Raw genomic sequence first — 5837 nt, forward strand, 5'->3', positions numbered from 1 at the left:
AGCATCAACACAGAGAGTTTCTCTCCTGTGGAATGTGATTGCTTTGGCCAATTCCCATTACAGCTGTTTACATGCGGATGTTGCGAAGTACCCTAGCCATATTTCATCATTACCACGACGGCTACCATATGAGTTGAAGTCCCTGCGATCAACCCCCCGCTCAATAAGGACTTAGCGGCAGGACTATCTTTGTGGATGCTTCCAGCTGGTGAAATGTGATCTGTGGTAATACTATCACCAAAGTTCAGCAAGCAATAAGCATCCTTCACACCGTGAGGCCCGGGAGGATCCATTGTCATATCCTTGAAATATGGTGGCTCGTGAATGTATGTAGAACTAGGCTCCCATGAGTAGAGCTTAGCAGCTGGTACTGATAATTGATTCCACATATTATTCCCCTTTGTAATAGCTTCATAGGTACTCTTGAACATGTCTGGCAATACGCTTGATTGAACAACCTAACAAGGAAAGATCACATGCTCAGTTTACTATTTTCTTCATCAATTGTAGGTATACAAGGACATATAAGTAAACTACATGCATACCTCAGCAATTTCTTCAGTTGATGGCCAAATATCCTTGAAGTAGACATTCTTACCATCATTTCCCACTCCAATTGGCTCTTTCTCAAAGTCAATATCAACCTACAAACATTTATAATTTTCAGTTAGTGTCCAACAGCATGGGCTGTATATGATGACATCATATGATGCACATCATACACTACAAACCTGATCTCTGCATGTCAGGACGAAACATTTAGCCATTGTGATTAATGGTCCAACTTATGTGAGATGCTCATGACAGGGACAGTGGCTGAGGTGGATCATTTAATAAAACATGCCAAAAGAGGGCTCTAATGTGTAAATACCAAAATTGTTCACCTTCAGGCTTTCACAATTCCTATTTGGCACCAACCTGGTTCCTTAAGTAGTTGCACTTAACACGATTTTCCAACAATACCTCATTTATCTTATATTTCCATCACTTTGACAGATTTTCTCAAACAAGGCTAGCTTGATAAAAACTCAGCATGTATTATTGTAACTAATATAAACTGACATTCCAAACTCAGCTTGTCTAATTTGACTATCTGGGTCGACATTTCCAATATCAGGATTTTTATCTTATATGTTCATTAGAAGTATGTCTTCACTACCTTTTTACATCTATAAAGTAGTATATAATATATGCCAGAAGCAAACCCCAGGATAAACAATAAAATTTTGTGCATTTACTTACAGTGCCAGCGAGTGCATAGGCAACCACCAAAGGAGGTGAAGCAAGGTAGTTTGCTCTCGTCAAGGGATGAACACGCCCCTCAAAGTTTCGATTTCCAGAGAGTACAGCAGCAGCAACAATGTCTACATATACAACAATAAGTCAAATAATCACCTGGAAGACAGACTAGACAATGCCACTGCTAAATAGAAGCAATCATAAGGAGTTTACCATTTTCTGATATAGCAGAAGCAACTGATTCATCCAAATCCCCCGAATTCCCAATACAAGTTGTGCAGCCATATCCAACAATATGGAAACCTTGCTGATTCAAATACTTCTGCAGCCCACTGTTTCACAACAAATACCACATTTTCACATATATAGTCAGCACAAATGGATGGATAAGTAGAAACTTCATCTGAGAAATTACAAAGAATACCTCTGGAGTAAATATTTTGTAACTACGCCGGAGCCAGGAGCAAGACTTGTTTTAACCCATGGCTTAATCTGGATATCAACAAGGAATGACATTAACAAAATATGAAGAAACCATTGAAGAAAAACAAGTATATAGGACCAAAACTGACATGTAGACCCAGATCGCAAGCCTTTTTTGCAACAAGGGCTGCTCCTAGCATAACACTGGGATTTGATGTATTAGTGCAACTTGTAATAGCTGCAATCACAACACTTCCATGCTTGAGCTCTGCATCTTGTCCATGGAAAGAAAACTTTACTACTTTTTCCTGTGCATCTTTTGGCACAGCAAATCCCTACAGTGAATAGAGCCAGCCAAATTAACATTTCCAATACTCAAAGGTTGACCTTGTAATTCAGTAGTCTTATATTAGTTTGAGTTGCAAAATCACATATCATGAGGAGAGTCAATGGTTAAAGTAGAACAGAGTAGTTGCTCACCTTGAATCCAACCTTATTATCAAGGCAAGAGTGCCAGTCAGACTTCATTTCTTTCAAAGGCACGCGGTCATGAGGTCTATCAAGGAAAAGGAAATATATATCACATGGTTGCAACAATGTTTCTCACATTTAATAAGTTGTTTACCAAAGGCAAAAAATATACCTTTTTGGCCCTGAGACACATGGCTCAACGTCAGCAAGGTCTAGGTGCAACGAAGCAGAGTACACTTTCTCATGTTGAGGCTGAAATCAGGAACGTGACAAGTTCTTTAGAAATTTGTAAAGAAAAAAAGACAACTTATATCTTGTGTTATCTTCTTTCTGCCTAGTGGAAAAAGAAGGATAATTATATCTAGCCAAATTCTTTTATTTATCCCCTAAAGAGAGATTTTTGTGCTTAATAAAAGACACTCGCAGCTGAGGGTAGCAAAGAAGACCAACCTCATTATAGTCGACAAACATATTATTCGCACGCAGATATGCTTCGATCATTTCCACCTAAAATTTTAGGGGTTAGAAAATATCAAAACAATTTACATCTCATCTTCAGGTGTAACGCTTGCAAGTATCTAAACACTTACTGTTTCGTCACTTCTCCCTGTTAGTTTCAGATACTGCAATGTAACATGATCTACAGGAAAGAAACCCATTGTAGCACCATATTCAGGAGACATGTTTGCAATGGTGGCTCTGTCAGCCAATGATAGTTCACTCATTCCATCACCTAAAGAAAAATAAAACACAGTCAAGTCTTTAGATAACCTATTCGCCATCTTGGAATTATTAGTAAGTAATTTGTCCGGTTTCCCATATTTACCATAGAATTCAACAAACTTCCCAACAACACCATGCTTCCTAAGCATTTGAGTGACTGTCAACACCAAGTCAGTGGCAGTTACACCACTGCGCAATTTTCCAGATAACTTGAACCCAACAACTCCAGGCAACACCATGCTCATTGGCTGTAAGTATCACGACAGTAGCATTAGGGAAAAAAGACCATTGAAAGTGAAAACTTCATCAGCATAAATATCATATGTTTAGTACAATTGGTGTGAATTAGACACAATTGGGCATCCTGATATTGTATTTAAAAGAAGAAAAGAAAGCTAAAGAACAAGCAAGCACGACAGAGCCACAAGAACGGGGTGTCTGTCTTCTCTTCGAGTCAAAGGGCACACATCACATGTTATTCGAAAGAGATAAACGAACACAAGAACGCATCAGCCTCCATTCCAGCTTGATGAAAACTTTAGGAATAGAGCTGACTATGTTCATGTAAAATTCTAAGTGAACTCACATTCCACCTTTGTAAAGAAAGATGAATGTGTAAACTTATCACGTCAAGACAAATGGTACGTATATATTTATTTACATATATACTTTGTGGACAGAGCTACCCGATACCTATACTGGTAGAAGGTAGCAAGTGCCCCATGGAACTGGTCGAGGTGCGGGCAAGCTGGCACAGACACCACGGGTATCAAAAAAAGAAAATAAAAAAGGGAGCACAATTTTCAGAACAGACCAAAATAAAAGGAGTTAGATTTGGGTCAAGGAGGACAACGAAAAATTGTTCATTGAAAGAAATAATATGAGGTCAGTTGATAAGCAAAAAGGAAAGCCTAACTTCCAAATACGTCACTAACTGAAGCACAGAAGAATATTCCAAATTTCAGCATAATACACAAACTTTCCTTATGGCATTCATGGTTACATACCTGACCAAGCATTGTAGCTTCTGCTTCAATACCTCCAACACCCCAGCCAGCAACTCCAAGCCCATCGATCATAGTGGTGTGGGAATCTGTTCCGACAACACTATCAGGATAGAGCAAGCCTTCCATGTTAAAGACGACTCTCCCGAGGTATTCAAGATTCACCTAACAAAATTATGGCACCAAAAACTATTATCAGTTCCGGAATATCTTCTTTCATGTTTCAGAGAGATAAATAAGGTTGTAAATCCAAGTGTGTCACTGTCAATGCATTGCCTCCACAGATGAAGGACAACAAATGGACACAATATAAGAAATGAAGCTTGAAAAGAGATACAGGCTAGCACAGATGTGACATTAAATATGCACAGCAGTACAACTGGCCCCTTTCAGTTTTCAGATACAATACCTGATGAACAATACCAGAACCTGGTGGAACAACAAGCATGTTGCGAAAAGCATTAGAACCCCACTTGAGAAAGGCGAATCTCTCCTTGTTCCTTTGGAATTCCAGTTCCATATTAGCCTGGACAGCATTTTCTGACCTTGCCACATCAACTTGAACTGAATGATCAATTACCAGATCTACCGGCACCTGAAAATATGCCCAATAAAAAAAGGATAAGATATTACCATGAAATGGAAATTATTCAAAGACCAATAGAAGAACTGACGATGAATCTTCAAGATACAGAAACCCAATAGAAGAACTGTCACAACCCACAGCGACCTGAATTTTCTTATTAGTAGGAACCATTGACCTCAAACTTATAATAATTAGTGATTGGACTAAGTCCTTGATTCATAAGCGTAAGAAAAAAACATTTCAATAATTATAATCCAAATTATAAAAGCCACGGCTGCATTATGTAGGTGCCGTTTGCTTCAAAAATATTGAAAAACCTGTTTTGGGAAAAAAAAAATCAATTTTTTGCAAAAACAATTTTTCAAACTAACAGCAAGAAAGACAGTTCTTCAAAAAATTGAATAAGATTTGGGTTGAACTCCTCTTCAAAATTTTGAAGGAAACACCACCTTAGTTGTTTCGACATCAACCATTGAAGGTGACTAACCACTGTTTAAGAGATTTTACCAACATCAGCTAAACTTAAAAGAAATGAATACCAATGGATTAATCTTGTCAGAATCGCTGCCAAGCTTGTTCATGGCATCACGCATGCAAGCAAGGTCCACAACAGCTGGTACACCAGTAAAATCCTGCAAAAAAACAGTTAAGATTTAAGCTGCTACATCTCGAATTGCATTTTTTCTTTTTTATTCAGAAACAGGCCAAAGGCCAGTACTTGCAGCAAGACTCGGGCTGGCTTAAACGGTATCTCCACTAGCTTCGGCGCAGTATTTTCCCAGTCAATAATCTTCTCAACATCCTCCTTTTTCACTTGAAAGTTGTCACAATTACGAATTGCTGATTCAAGAAGAATTCTAATAGAATATGGCAGCTTGTCTGTACAATGATGTAACCAAGAAAAAGTCAAAAATAAGAAAACATAGATTTACTGAGAGGACACAAGAATGTGAAATCAAGCACTTCAACAATGCAAAATATAAAAAGTCGTTAATTTGAAAAACTAAAGAAAGAAAAAGGAAGAAAAAGAAACTACCAATCCTCGAGAATGATACATCGAATGAATTAACCATAATTCTCAAATAAGGAATACATTACTCTAGTCATCAAAAAAAATTGCATTAATCTAGAAGTAANAAAATTTAGTTAAGGAAACGAACCACCTTACGTTGTTTCGTACATCAGACCATTGAAGGTGACTAACCACTGTTTAAGAGATTTTACCAACATCAGCTAAACTTAAAAGAAATGAATACCAATGGATTAATCTTGTCAGAATCGCTGCCAAGCTTGTTCATGGCATCACGCATGCAAGCAAGGTCCACAACAGCTGGTACACCAGTAAAATCCTGCAAAAAAACAGTTAAGATTTAAGCTGCTACATCTCGAAT

The 5837-nt window shown here is 37.9% G+C and overlaps 1 pseudogene across 1 annotated transcript; it reads right to left on the bottom strand.

The window, feature by feature from the left end:
- Positions 1-91: 91 nt before the first annotated feature.
- LOC109222406 lies at positions 92-5325 on the bottom strand (annotated as a pseudogene). Its single transcript, XR_002067404.1, has 15 exons — positions 5165-5325; positions 4986-5078; positions 4270-4455; positions 3864-4025; positions 2960-3104; positions 2724-2866; positions 2584-2640; positions 2306-2385; positions 2143-2218; positions 1812-1997; positions 1664-1731; positions 1453-1571; positions 1243-1364; positions 546-644; positions 92-458 (listed from the first exon to the last, which is right to left on the bottom strand). The product of XR_002067404.1 is annotated as an aconitate hydratase, cytoplasmic-like (transcript).
- Positions 5326-5837: the final 512 nt, after the last annotated feature.

The sequence above is a fragment of the Nicotiana attenuata genome, unplaced genomic scaffold (assembly GCF_001879085.1).
Source record: "Nicotiana attenuata strain UT unplaced genomic scaffold, NIATTr2, whole genome shotgun sequence".
Taxonomy (NCBI): Eukaryota; Viridiplantae; Streptophyta; class Magnoliopsida; order Solanales; family Solanaceae; genus Nicotiana; species Nicotiana attenuata.